The sequence below is a fragment of the Crinia signifera genome, chromosome 2 (assembly GCF_055691185.1).
Source record: "Crinia signifera chromosome 2, ASM5569118v1, whole genome shotgun sequence".
Classification (NCBI taxonomy): Eukaryota; Metazoa; Chordata; class Amphibia; order Anura; family Myobatrachidae; genus Crinia; species Crinia signifera.
The window spans coordinates 399950931-399966255 of NC_139218.1; positions in this window are offsets into that span (position 1 = coordinate 399950931).

Here is a 15325-nt window from a genome sequence, read left to right on the forward strand (position 1 = left end):
GTTGTCTCTGGTTGAGATAAGGCCCATACACACAAGAAGATATGAAAGATATTGGTGAACAATTTCACTTGAGCTGATCATGAAAGACCTTGTGCATCCACACTGAATGATTTTACGAAAGACATGAAAGTCCAAAGATATTGGCTACAATCGTCTGGGACACTTCAGTGACTGCACATATAAATATTGAGCTGGTGTGAAACCCTGAAGGGCTGGCATTTGTGAGAAGGTGGGCATGAGTACTGCAGTATTTAATCACGCCATTGTAAAATCCTTTCATGTATTAATTTAAAATTCATTACTGTGGGGCATAATGTGTCAGAGGCATTGCAGTGTGCGGTATACTGTATCAGGGGTATCACGTGTGTGGTATAATGTGTAAGGGGCATTGCAGTGTGCGGCATACTGTATCAGGGGTATCACGTGTGTGGTATAATGTGTCAGGGGCATTGCGGTGTGCGGTATACTGTATCAGGGGTATCGCGTGTGTGGTATAATGTGTAAGGGGCATTGCGGTGTGCGGCATACTGTATCAGGGGTATCGCAGTGTGTGGTATAATGTGTCAGGGGCATTGCGGTGTGCGGCATACTGTATCAGGAGTATCGCGCGTGTGGTATAATGTGTCAGGGGCATTGCAGTGTGCGGCATACTGTATCAGGGGTATCGCGTGTGTGGTATAATGTGTCAGGGGCATTGCAGTGTGCGGCATACTGTATCAGGGGTATCGCGTGTGTGGTATAATGTGTCAGGGGCATTGCGGTGTGCGGCATACTGTATCAGGGGTATCGCGTGTGTGGTATAATGTGTAAGGGGCATTGCAGTGTGCGGCATACTGTATCAGGGGTATCACGTGTGTGGTATAATGTGTAAGGGGCATTGCAGTGTGCGGCATACTGTATCAGGGGTATCACGTGTGTGGTATAATGTGTCAGGGGCATTGCGGTGTGCGGTATACTGTATCAGGGGTATCGCGTGTGTGGTATAATGTGTCAGGGGCATTGCGGTGTGCGGCATACTGTACCAGGGGTATTGCGTGTGTGGTATAATGGTTAAGGGGCATTGCGGTGTGCGGTATACTGTATCAGGGGTATTGCGTGTGTGGTATAATGAGTCAGGGGCATTGCGGTGTGCGGCATACTGTATCAGGGGTATCGCGTGTGTGGTATAATGTGTAAGGGGCATTGCGGTGTGTGGCATACTGTATCAGGGGTATCACGTGTGTGGTATAATGTGTAAGGGGCATTGCAGTGTGCGGCATACTGTATCAGGGGTATCGCGTGTGTGGTATAATGTGTCAGGGGCATTGCGGTGTGCGGCATACTGTATCAGGGGTATCGCGTGTGTGGTATAATGTGTCAGGGGCATTGCGGTGTGCGGTATACTGTATCAGGGGTATCGCATGTGTGGTATAATGTGTAAGGGGCATTGCGGTGTGCGGCATACTGTATCAGGGGTATCGCGTGTGTGGTATAATGTGTCAGGGGCATTGCAGTGTGCGGCATACTGTATCAGGGGTATCGCGTGTGTGGTATAATGTGTCAGGGGCATTGCGGTGTACGGCATACTGTATCAGGGGTATCGTGTGTGTGGTATAATGTGTAAGGGGCATTGCGGTGTGCGGCATACTGTATCAGGGTTATTGCGTGTGTGGTATAATGTGTCAGGGGCATTGCAGTGGGCGGCATACTGTATCAGGGGTATCACGTGTGTGGTGTGATGTGATAAATCTGATTCAGAGTTTACTAGGAGCCCAGAGATCAGCTCTGCCCTGCAGCACAAATGCCCCCCCCCCCCCCCCCCCCCCGGAGCCTGATTCCAAGCGCAGCGCTGCAAATGGATATGTACTGACATCCGTGCCAAGGTCCTGGACAGAGGAAAAATCATTTAATGGTCACTCATCTAACTACTAATTACTTTTCCACTGCATGCAGCTGCCGTGTAGCCCAGGACATTATCGGCGGCTGCACGGCGTCCTCCAAATGAGGACGTGTGCTGACGTCATGTGACATCAGCCTCTCTTCACCAGGTCTCCCCGGCCTGACAATCATAGAAATATAGGGACTCATCATCTTTCTCACACACAGAGCCGTGTGTAATATAACACACACCACTGACCTGGTATAATGGCTCAGTCCCACCTGACAGCCCAGCACAGGAGGCACAATCAGCATCAATCATACCTCCAGCCTTAAAGGGGAAGCGCCACCACCTACAGCGCCACCACATAATGATACCACCTACAGCGCCACCACATAATGATACCACCTACAGCGCCACCACATAATGACACCACCTACAGCACCACCACCTAATGACACCACCTACAGCACCCCCACATAATGACACCACCTACAGCACCCCCACATACTGACACCACCTACAGCGCCACCACATAATGACACCACCTACAGCTCCACCACCTAATGACACCACCTGCAGCACCACCACCACATAATGACACCTCCTACAGCGCCACCACATAATGACACCACCTCCGTAGCAAAAGGTGGGACAATTACTGACTCAGTCAAATAGATTATCTCACCTATGCATGATTTATGAAATCCAGAAAACATGGCCTGTTGCAGATACATGGAGGTTGAAAACCACTGATTTAGACTTGTATCCTGTAAGAGGTGCTAATATGGTATTGAACAGAATATTCCAGCAGCAGATTGTGGTCATGGCAGGTTGTTCAGGTTGTCTCTGGTTGAGATAAGGCCCATACACACAAGAAGATATGAAAGATATTGGTGAACAATTTCACTTGAGCTGATCATGAAAGACCTTGTGCATCCACACTGAATGATTTTACGAAAGACATGAAAGTCCAAAGATATTGGCTACAATCGTCTGGGACACTTCAGTGACTGCACATATAAATATTGAGCTGGTGTGAAACCCTGAAGGGCTGGCATTTGTGAGAAGGTGGGCATAAGTACTGCAGTATTTAATCACGCCATTGTAAAATCCTTTCATGTATTAATTTAAAATTCATTACTGTGGGGCATAATGTGTCAGGGGCATTGCGGTGTGCGGTATACTGTATCAGGGGTATCGCGTGTGTGGTATAATGTGTAAGGGGCATTGCGGTGTGCGGCATACTGTATCAAGGGTATCGCGTGTGTGGTATAATGTGTCAGGGGCATTGCAGTGTGCGGCATACTGTATCAGGGGTATCGCGTGTGTGTTATAATGTGTAAGGGGCATTGCGGTGTGCGGCATACTGTATCAGGGGTATCGCGTGTGTGGTATAATGTGTCAGGGGCATTGCGGTGTGCGGCATACTGTATCAGGGGTATCGCATGTGTGGTATAATGTGTAAGGGGCATTGCAGTGTGCGGCATACTGTATCAGGGGTATCACGTGTGTGGTATAATGTGTCAGGGGCATTGCGGTGTGCGGTATACTGTATCAGGGGTATCGCGTGTGTGGTATAATGTGTCAGGGGCATTGCGGTGTGCGGCATACTGTATCAGGGGTATTGCGTGTGTGGTATAATGGTTAAGGGGCATTGCGGTGTGCGGTATACTGTATCAGGGGTATTGCGTGTGTGGCATAATGTGTCAGGAGCATTGCGGTGTGCGGCATACTGTATCAGGGGTATCGCGTGTGTGGTATAATGTGTAAGGGGCATTGCGGTGTGCGGCATACTGTATCAGGGGTATCGCGTGTGTGGTATAATATGTCAGGGGCATTGCGGTGTACGGCATACTGTATCAGGGGTATCGCGTGTGTGGTATAATGTGTAAGGGGCATTGCGGTGTGCGGCATACTGTATCAGGGGTATTGCGTGTGTGGTATAATGTGTCAGGGGCATTGCAGTGTGCGGTATACTGTATCAGGGGTATCACGTGTGTGGTATAATGTGTAAGGGGCATTGCGGTGTGCGGCATACTGTATCAGGGGTATCGCGCGTGTGGTATAATGTGTCAGGGGCATTGCAGTGTGCGGCATACTGTATCAGGGGTATCGCGTGTGTGGTATAATGTGTAAGGGGCATTGCGGTGTGCGGCATACTGTATCAGGGGTATCGCAGTGTGTGGTATAATGTGTCAGGGGCATTGCGGTGTGCGGCATACTGTATCAGGAGTATCGCGTGTGTGGTATAATGTGTCAGGGGCATTGCAGTGTGCGGCATACTGTATCAGGGGTATCGCGCGTGTGGTATAATGTGTCAGGGGCATTGCAGTGTGCGGCATACTGTATCAGGGGTATCGCGTGTGTGGTATAATGTGTCAGGGGCATTGCGGTGTGCGGCATACTGTATCAGGGGTATCGCGCGTGTGGTATAATGTGTCAGGGGCATTGCGGTGTGCGGCATACTGTATCAGGGGTATCGCGTGTGTGGTATAATGTGTCAGGGGCATTGCGGTGTGCGGTATACTGTATCAGGGGTATCACGTGTGTGGTATAATGTGTCAGGGGCATTGCAGTGTGCGGCATACTGTATCAGGGGTATCGCGTGTGTGGTATAATGTGTCAGGGGCATTGCGGTGTGCAGCATACTGTATCAGGGGTATCGCGCGTGTGGTATAATGTGTCAGGGGCATTGCGGTGTGCGGCATACTGTATCAGGGGTATCGCGTGTGTGGTATAATGTGTCAGGGGCATTGCGGTGTGCGGCATACTGTATCAGGGGTATCGCGCGTGTGGTATAATGTGTCAGGGGCATTGCGGTGTGCGGCATACTGTATCAGGGGTATCGCGTGTGTGGTATAATGTGTCAGGGGCATTGCGGTGTGCGGCATACTGTATCAGGGGTATTGCGTGTGTGGTATAATGTGTCAGGGGCATTGCGGTGTGCGGTATACTGTATCAGGGGTATCGCGTGTGTGGTATAATGGTTAAGGGGCATTGCGGTGTGCGGTATACTGTATCAGGGGTATTGCGTGTGTGGTATAATGAGTCAGGGGCATTGCGGTGTGCGGCATACTGTATCAGGGGTATCGCGTGTGTGGTATAATGTGTAAGGGGCATTGCGGTGTGCGGCATACTGTATCAGGGGTATCGCGTGTGTGGTATAATGTGTCAGGGGCATTGCGGTGTACGGCATACTGTATCAGGGGTATCGCGTGTGTGGTATAATGTGTAAGGGGCATTGCGGTGTGCGGCATACTGTATCAGGGGTATTGCGTGTGTGGTATAATGTGTCAGGGGCATTGCAGTGGGCGGCATACTGTATCAGGGGTATCACGTGTGTGGTATGATGTGATAAATCTGATTCAGAGTTTACTAGGAGCCCAGAGATCAGCTCTGCCCTGCAGCACAAATGCCCCCCCCCCCCCCCCCGGAGCCTGATTCCAAGCGCAGCGCTGCAAATGGATATGTACTGACATCCGTGCCAAGGTCCTGGACAGAGGAAAAATCATTTAATGGTCACTCATCTAACTACTAATTACTTTTCCACTGCATGCAGCCGCCGTGTAGCCCAGGACATTATCGGCGCCTGCACGGCGTCCTCCAAATGAGGACGTGTGCTGACGTCATGTGACATCAGCCTCTCTTCACCAGGTCTCCCCGGCCTGACAATCACTCTACAATCGGCTTGGAGAGCCCGATATCGCTAATATTGTTCAGCGCTGCACATACACTTAACAATATTGGGGGATTGAGCTGCATGTTTGGCCAACCTCAATATCGTTAATGGTGTGTGTGTGTGTGGGGGGGGGGGGGGGGGGTTGGGGGAACGCATTGTTAATGATATTAGGCATATACACTTGAAGATATTCTCATCAATATCGTCCAGAACCCCCTTTCTGAACAATATTGGTGCCAATTTCCATGTTGGAATTACGTCGACAGGGATTAGATCAACACCTGAAATAGGTCGACGTGGCTAAGGTTGGAAGGTTGACAGAAGCATTAGGTCTACAATGGGGAAGGTGGATAGTCAAAAGGTTGACATGTGTTTTTCACTTTTTGAGCCGACATGTGCCGACAGGCGGTACTCCATGTCCTACCATCCACTACGGCGTGGTGGGAGAATATAATAGTGTGCTGAGCGCAGGGAGCCATGCGAGGGGACGGGGTACACTTAGACAGTGTCCATGTCAACTGTGTTGACATTCGGGACAAAAAAACGTCAAAACCCCATATCGACCTTTTGACTGTCAACCTTCCCATTGGTGATCTAATACTTGTGTCGACCTATTTCAGGTGTCAACCGAAGCCCTGTTGACCTTTTAGGGATCGACCCAATGTATGTCGACCCTATGACCCTACCCGTCCACGTTGTAGAGTGATGTGAAAATCATTTGAGCCTTTTTATGTTCCTAGAGTATTATTGGCCTCTATTACTTTCATTTCCGGCTCATTTTAATAACCACATAGCTCACATTATTGTTTTAAACCAATATGGGCCAAAGGCTGCAGCGAGCTGGCTGGTTACTAAGTAACAGAGCAGCGGCACAAATACATTACACATTATGCTGTATAGTAGAGCCCCTTATACATTACACCACAGTAGAACCACACACCTGAGCCCTTATACAGGTTCCGCAAAACCGCGGAACCCTTATACACATAATGCTAGATAGCAGAGCCCTTATACACATAATGCCAGAGAGCAGAGCCCTTTATACACATAATGCCAGATAGCAGAGCCCTTATACACATTATGCCAGAGAGCAGAGCCCTTTATATACATTATGCCAGGCAGAAGAGCCCTTATACACATTTCGCCAGGCAGCAGAGCCCTTATACACATTGCGCCAGACAGCTTAGCCCTTCTACACATTACTCCAGATAGCAGAGCCCTTATACACATTACACCAGACAGCTTAGTCCTTATACACATTACGCCTGACAGCAGGTTAATATGTATAAAACACATTAAGCCAGACAGCAGAACCCTTATACACGTTATGTCAGACAGTAGAGCCCCTTATACACATTATTCCACAGTAATGCCTCTCCTCATTCCTCCTACTCATAGTCAGAACTATTCTTTCTTGGGTGGTCACGATCCCTGATAGAAATAGTGTTGGTGGGCCACAAGTGACACTTCGACCCTTTGCCAGAGAGCCTTAGTCCTTACAGTCCAGCTAATTCCCCTGGAATGGAGGCATTCAACGGCAGATAGAGGTGTCTGTTGACGACTATGAAACAGTGATGGTAGGAAAAGCAGATGGCATTTTTGGCCATGAGGAGGACTTTGAATATAAGAAAGGTCTTGCGCACGAGATCTGAACTTGGGATGCTGGGGAATTGGGCAATAGCATTCATGAAAAGTCCATGGGCAGTGGTTACACAGTTGCACTGCATTGGATGCTACCCATTACCATATATCTACAAATCTCTGGCTACTTTTGGACATTCCTGGTATATGTAAATGTTGGATTTAGCAAGTGCCCCTATCAAAGAAGGACCAAGAAAAGATTGTTTTCATTACTTCCATGGGACTAGTTAATTTCTGAGTTGCATAATTCCATGGCAACCTTCCAACTCATTATGGAGCGATGTTTGGGCACTTGAATGTCACGGCTCTTGTTGAGTACCCCCTCCTCCCTCCTCCTCCCTCCTCTCTCCTCCTCCCCCTCTCTCCTCCTCTCTCCTCCTCCTCCTCCCTCCTCCTCTCTCCTCCTCTCACCTCCCTCCCTCCTCTCTCCTCCTCTCTCCTCCTCTCTCCTCCTCCCTCCTCCTCCCTCCTCTCTCCTCCTCCCTCCTGCCTCCTCTCTCCTCCTCCCTCCTCTCTCCTCCTCCCCACTCTCTCCTTTCTTCTCCTCCCCCCTCCTCTCTCCTCTCGATTTAAAATATCTACAGTACTTACGAGTGGGGTGGAAGTGAGCGGTATATGTATGTATATGTATGTGTGTCATTATATTAAGCGGAGGAGTGGTGTGTAATAGGGATGCCAATCCTGGGGCATTATTTCAATCCTAGGATTCGGGATTGAAAAATGCTTGATCTCAGGATTGGTCTCCCTAATAAACCAGGGTTGCCAACTTTTACAGTCTCCTCTCCGGGAGAACCCCGGAGAGGAGACTGTCAGCATCACTTTTGGGGGCGGGGCCTGATGGAGACATCATCAGTCCCTGCCCCCAGTGATGTAAATCCCGCAATATGCGGGTCTCCGATGAGGGGGCGTAGCTAAATATGCCGATTTGCATATCTAGCCACGCCCCTTCCACCGAAACGCCGCAAATCGGGGCAATTTCAAGCTTCTGCCCCCAGGTAAATGAGGGGGTGAAGGGGACCGCTGGAATCCGGGAGGGTTGCCCACCTTTCCGGGGGGCCGGGAGGGTTGGCAACCCTCTAATAAACCCCCCCAGGGCGGGGTGGTCGGGAGAGGCAGAGCATTCGGGCAGAGGGTCCAGTAATCGGTGATGCGGCCAGGAGTAGAGAGCAGCGGTGCTGGGGCATAGCTGGTGGGCTGCGCAGCGTGACCTTTGACCAAGTCACGCTGCGCACAGCCAGGATGGGAGCAGCTGTTCGGTATTAGACTGCGTATGCACAGGCTAATCCTGAAATCCTGGCAATCTTGGTTCCAAATCCACGGGATTGGCCACCCTAGTGTGCAGTCAGGAATCGGGTCCCTCTGTATCTGACCTGGCTGCTTCCTCCACCGGCGTCAGTGCGGGGAAGATGAACGCTGCTGTCTGAGGGCAGCGCCGGTAGCTACCAGTGGAATGATGGCACGAGGAGACACTGATGATGCTGCAGACGGAACCTGAAGTGACGCAACGTGGTTTATCTCCACGGCAACGGGAGACTTCTTCCACCATCCAGAGACTCCTTCTTCCACCATTACCAATATTATTTTCAAGTACCCACAACAGGTCTGCAGTGTACCCCCAGGAGTACATGTACCCCAACCCCAGCACTGTTCTAGAAGGTGCAAAATATATACGAAGTAAATTCTGATTGGTTGCCCATAGCAACATCCCATGTGACATAGAACGCCCATCTTAGTAAATATCCCCCCTTGTGTCCATAAGAGAGTGTATTCCATCTACTCTTATAGAGGGCTAGAGGTGTATTTATTAATAAGGATTATTACAATGTTCTGCATATAATGATAAATATAACTGAGGGGTACAGTCACTAAGATTAGAGTTCACCCATAGCAACCAATCAGAATATACTTCTTTTTTATTTAGCACCTTCTAGAAGACAATAAATCGAATCTGATTGGTTGCTATGGGAAACATCCCATCTTAGTAACTTCACCCCTAAATGCTGGGAACGGTCACTAATGTGAGAACTAAACATTTATACATTCCATGTATCAATGGAAGAGTGGATCAGAGCAGACGTTGCCCATAGCAACTAGGGAGCATCTGTATCATTTAACAAATACATTCTATAATATGTTAGGTAGAAGCTGGTTACTATGGGCAATGCCTCCACTCTTTAGAAGGCCTGATACATCTCATAAATGACATGTAATATAATGACATAACATATGCAGTGGCGTAGATAGTGTAAGGCAGCCCCCGCTTGGGGGAGCGGGGGCTGCGTGGGCGGCGGGTGCCGACACCGGCCCGGCAGCCGGCACACTAAGTGAGTGTGACAATTATCTCTGAGTCTGTCACAGTACACCAGGGGTGGGCAAACTCTGGCCCGCGACGCCATCCGGACCAGCCAATTGCCCTCCACCCCTCTCCTTATTGTGCCCCGGCCCCTGCCTCCCCGCCGCATCTGTATTCAGCCTGGAGTCAGTACCGCATATCTACTTATCTGCGTCCCAGCGCCTGGCTCCTTATGAGTCAAATGTTCATCACAAAATGGCTTCCTCCTTAGAGCAGACCGTTTTTTTTCAGATGCTAGAGGAGGCAGCGGCGGCCTCCTCTAGCATCCTTACAAACGGTATGCTGTAAGGAGGTGGCCATTTTGTACATGTGGCCTAATATACATCGGAAGGACCAGCAGAGCCTTAAAAACCAGAATGACTGAACATCTGCGAAATATAAAAAATACATTACAAATTCATTCATTGGCAGAACATTTCAGTAGCAAACACAACTGCTCCAGTAAATACATCCGTGACTTTATTGGGATAGAAAATGTAAAATCTACATGGAAGCACAGGGATTGTGAGACCATGGGGGTTATTCTAGTTCATTCTTTCTGACAAAATCCTTCTTAGATGGACAAAACCATGTGCACTGCAGGTGGGGCAGATGTAACATGTGCAGAGAGAATTAGATTTGGGTGGGGTTTTTCTTCAAAGTGAGATCTATGTTGCAGTGTAAAATCATGCAGTCAGTATTTTCCCTGCACAGAAACAAAATAACTCACCCAAATCTAATTCTCTCTGCACATTTTACATCTGCCCCCCTGCAGTGCACATGGTTTTGTCCATCTAAGAAGGATTTTGTCAGAAAGAATGAACTAGAATAAACCCCCATGTTAGCCAAGAAGGAAATAAAGTGGATATTCAGATTAAAATCTTTGGTCCCTCATGGCTTAAATAAGGACTTTGAACTCAAATGGTTCTTGTAATTACTCTGCCTTTCTCCACCATTGTCACAGCCACACGAGATAAAGAAAAAGAAAAAGCCCTTTTTCCCCAATATCAATATTTCTGTCTACATCTTTATGAATAATCTTTTTCTTAATAGTCATATTATCACTGCATATTCCTCCTCATGATATAATGATTTAACCCAATTTTCACTCTATTTTATCCTGAGGTACCACACCATGAACTGTGATCCATCTAATATGGCAAATCTGCTATCGTAGTAATGGCGCTTCAGATCAAGATGGCCACCCTTTGAAGCTCTATGCCCACATCAATACTAAAGATGGCGTTCATATTAAGATGGCCACCAGTGAAGCCTTCCACCCATAACCACATCAAAGATGGAGTCGGACAAATATGCAACCACGGAGCTCGACATGGACCTCCGTTTAGGACGTTGTAAAGTCCTCGTTTCCGGCAGCACACACCATCAGCTGGACCGCGCACTTCCGGCTGCCGCGACCGGAAGTAGCGGCAAACGCCGGTTCGTGCAGATGCGTCCAGACAGGATGCTGGACTCACCGCACTTCCGGTCATCGGGGCCGGATGTGCCTTTGATGGAGACGGACATCCGATCCCGGGGAGGACTATTGGGGGATACAAGCTGATGACACACCCCCAGCTTTTACCGCCTTTCTAGCCTATAAATACAGCAACCTAGGAACAATTCAGTAGCCTTGAAAAAGAGTCAGCAAGACTCGAAACGCGTTGGCCCCAAAAGGATTGCTGTTCACTCAGGACTTCTACCCAACCTGAATCTGTGGAGCCGACAGGGTGAGCCCATTTCTTGGAACACTCTGTCCTTACCATCCTGGCTCCACTGCTGTTGTTGGGTGAGAAAGATTTCATTGTCATCCATTTTTCACTGCCACTTTTATTGTTATTTTTACTTATGTCTATGTGGAATTGTGACAATCCACTCTGAGTGCCCCTGTGCCCTCAAAAAGGTTTAATGGCAGCCAATGCTGCTATTAGGAAAGACTGCAGCTTCATAGACACTGCAGGGATGTGAGGGGTTAACAGACCCAGCTCACATCCACGTGCAGAGAACCTGACACCCCCCTGATTAGCTGGCTGAGGGAGCGTGAAGAGGAGGTCAGAGGTCAGCTGTGCAGGAACTGAAACTGAGGGAGAAGTCTGCAGCAGCACGTGCTGCCAGAGAGGAGACACTGTGTAGTGTGTGTCCAGTAGCCAGAGCTGGGCAGCGTGAAGTGCAGCAGCCAGGAGAGACTAAGAGAGGAGCTGCAGCACACAGCCACAGACCCAAGGCAGTGATTGATAGCCGGTGCCCGGCTGGAAGGGGAAGAGAGAGAGAGAGACAAGCATCAAAGCAGAGCAGTGACCCCACAGACCCTGGATGCTAGAGACAGCTGCTGAGAGGAAGCAATCGTTACTGGCTGGAGCCAGCATCAGCAGCAGTAATCACAGGTACCCAGTCCCCCTTGGCTGACCCACCCATGTGCCAGCCTGCGTAGAACCCAGCTGAGGCCCAGTTCCAGGGACACCCCTCACCCAGCACCTGGAGAGAAGGAGGCCCCTTGAGAGACTCCCTTGGTGAAAGCTCCCTATTTTGCATAGAGCTTCCAAAGCCTGTTGTTACCTGAGTACAGGAGGTTACCCCAGGAAACGGGAATCTGCCTGCCCCTCTTTCATGGGGATTGTTTTGTGAGTTACCCTGTTGTGGGTCTATGTAGATAAGTGTGCACACTGTTAGGGCCTAATTCAGAGTGAGGATTTGACTTCGTGGGACCTTGTACTCTATCTGGGACTATTGTGTAGTGTGCATATATAAGGTGCCCGGCGCCATCTTGTGGACATTCTTTATTACACCGGTAAAGTCATCTTGTTTTGAAATACCAGTCTTTGAAGTAAATCTCTTTACCCTTGTCTTTATTATAATATTTTTGCTGACTGTCATTTTATGTAGAACTGTCATTTATTGCACCAGTGTTTAGTGTTACGGTACCGTAGGTAGGAATGCTCATGACCAGTACAGTCTGACCCTTGAAACGGACTGAGGTGGTCATTGGTTACTAGTTAGCGTTGCAGAGATATTCATTCATTCATACAGTCGTTATTGTAAGTGTGATGTTTACGCAGTTATGTGAGGAAAGAGCAGCAGGATTGCACTACGTATTCTTTAAATAAATTTCAGTTGCTGCTAAATGTTTAGTGTTGTCTTCTGTGGGTCCCTTGGGTTGTGCCATTCCCTGCCACAGGTTCTCCAGCAGAAGCCGCAAAGAATCCAGAAGCCGTCGCCGTCACCAGCTCCAGATTAAGGTACGCCATCTTGCACCACACCGTACAGGGGCACTGTCACACTTGGCGTCTACGAACAGGATTGCACAAGACCCCTGTGAACGGCAAGATGTGGCGTTCGCAGTACATAGAACCGCTGGAGATGCGAAGAACCGCCACTCCACCAGCCCAAGCCAATCAGAACTCGATTGGGGCCATCATCGAAGCGATGACCGAAATGACCAGGATGATCCGTGAGATGCGTCAGGAATGGGCGGAGGATGAAAAGGAAAGACAGCAACGTGAAGGTGGCAGAAGGCATAGATGGCAACAGAATCGCCAATGGAGGTCGGAACGACTACACCGTGACCGAGCCGATGTATGCCCAAAGACTGTGAGATGGCATGGGAGAAGAGGTCCACCGGCAGTGTTCCAGAACACGTCAAGAGCATCCGGTGTAACGCAGATGACTGATAGGCCGCGAACCGGCCCAAGAAGGATCACAGGTCGTGTCCTGTGGTTTGATGTGCCACGCGGATATGGATACATTAGACGTGCGGATACTGGGCGGAGCGTCTATGTCCATTACACCGCAATACAGAATGAAGACCCCCAGAATTGCTTTCGGAGCCTGAGCGATGGTGAAGCCGTCGAATTCGAATTAACAAGCGGGAAGAAAGGCACCAAGGCCGCAAAAGTGACGGGGCCGAATGGAACACCGGTGCTACGCAACAGACATGCCCCAGAACATCAGTGGCACTACCCGCACCGTAAAGAGCCTCCACCCTACCACCAATATAGCGGAAGCAGAGTTGAACCGAGAGAGGTCAAGCAGGAGAACGAAAGGGTCAACACCAACCCTCCTCGACCAGGACAGATGCCCCGCCCACCAGAACCTGAGACCACAAGTGCAAGCGAGAAACCGGTCATGTGGAGTGAGGCAGTTCACCAGAGGCAGCAAGCAGCGACTAGGCCTCAACTTGCAGAGCCAACAAGAGAGTACGTCCCTAGAATGGATGATGCCGGTTACCGAGCGGCGAACCTAGGGCCAAGAAATGTCAGAATGGCTGAACCGGAGAGAAACTCCAAAATTGTGGTCCATATGGCCGTGACAGAGACCGTGGAGCCATCAGAAGTGGAATCAGCTATACCGTTGCCTGAACCCAAGGCCAAGATAGAACCAGCAGAGAGAGATGAGAAGGCCGAGACCTTTTTCATCAAAGGGAAGCCTGTAACGGATGGAGAGTACACGACCATCTCCGGGGAAGAATTTGCCTTCCAGATACAGCAGGCGATTCTGCGATCCAAGAGGCAAGATCGAGAGTCGAGACGTGCTTAAGTGCCGGTCGTATGCCGTGAGAGTGGGCGCCATCCATGGACGTCGATGAAGCACCTGGACCGCAGAGGGATGGGAGACCTGTGGCGGAGGGATGGTTGACCCGGGGAGCCCACATTAGATAGGAAGGTAGTGATACTTGTAATGGTTATGTAATGTCTAATTGTTCACACCTGTTTTCATTTAGCGTTTAAATACTTTGTCATGGACATTGACAGGACTTTGCCCGGAACTTATTGGTCCTGGTACAGTTGCCTGCGGACAGGCAAATTTCCAGCAGGGAGGTATGTGACAATCCACTCTGAGTGCCCCTGTGCCCTCAAAAAGGTTTAATGGCAGCCAATGCTGCTATTAGGAAAGACTGCAGCTTCATAGACACTGCAGGGATGTGAGGGGTTAACAGACCCAGCTCACATCCACGTGCAGAGAACCTGACACCCCCCTGATTAGCTGGCTGAGGGAGCGTGAAGAGGAGGTCAGAGGTCAGCTGTGCAGGAACTGAAACTGAGGGAGAAGTCTGCAGCAGCACGTGCTGCCAGAGAGGAGACACTGTGTAGTGTGTGTCCAGTAGCCAGAGCTGGGCAGCGTGAAGTGCAGCAGCCAGGAGAGACTAAGAGAGGAGCTGCAGCACACAGCCACAGACCCAAGGCAGTGATTGATAGCCGGTGCCCGGCTGGAAGGGGAAGAGAGAGAGAGAGACAAGCATCAAAGCAGAGCAGTGACCCCACAGACCCTGGATGCTAGAGACAGCTGCTGAGAGGAAGCAATCGTTACTGGCTGGAGCCAGCATCAGCAGCAGTAATCACAGGTACCCAGTCCCCCTTGGCTGACCCACCCATGTGCCAACCTGCGTAGAACCCAGCTGAGGCCCAGTTCCAGGGACACCCCTCACCCAGCACCTGGAGAGAAGGAGGCCCCTTGAGAGACTCCCTTGGTGAAAGCTCCCTATTTTGCATAGAGCTTCCAAAGCCTGTTGTTACCTGAGTACAGGAGGTTACCCCAGGAAACGGGAATCTGCCTGCCCCTCTTTCATGGGGATTGTTTTGTGAGTTACCCTGTTGTGGGTCTATGTAGATAAGTGTGCACACTGTTAGGGCCTAATTCAGAGTGAGGATTTGACTTCGTGGGACCTTGTACTCTATCTGGGACTATTGTGTAGTGTGCATATATAAGGTGCCCGGCGCCATCTTGTGGACATTCTTTATTACACCGGTAAAGTCATCTTGTTTTGAAATACCAGTCTTTGAAGTAAATCTCTTTACCCTTGTCTTTATTATAATAT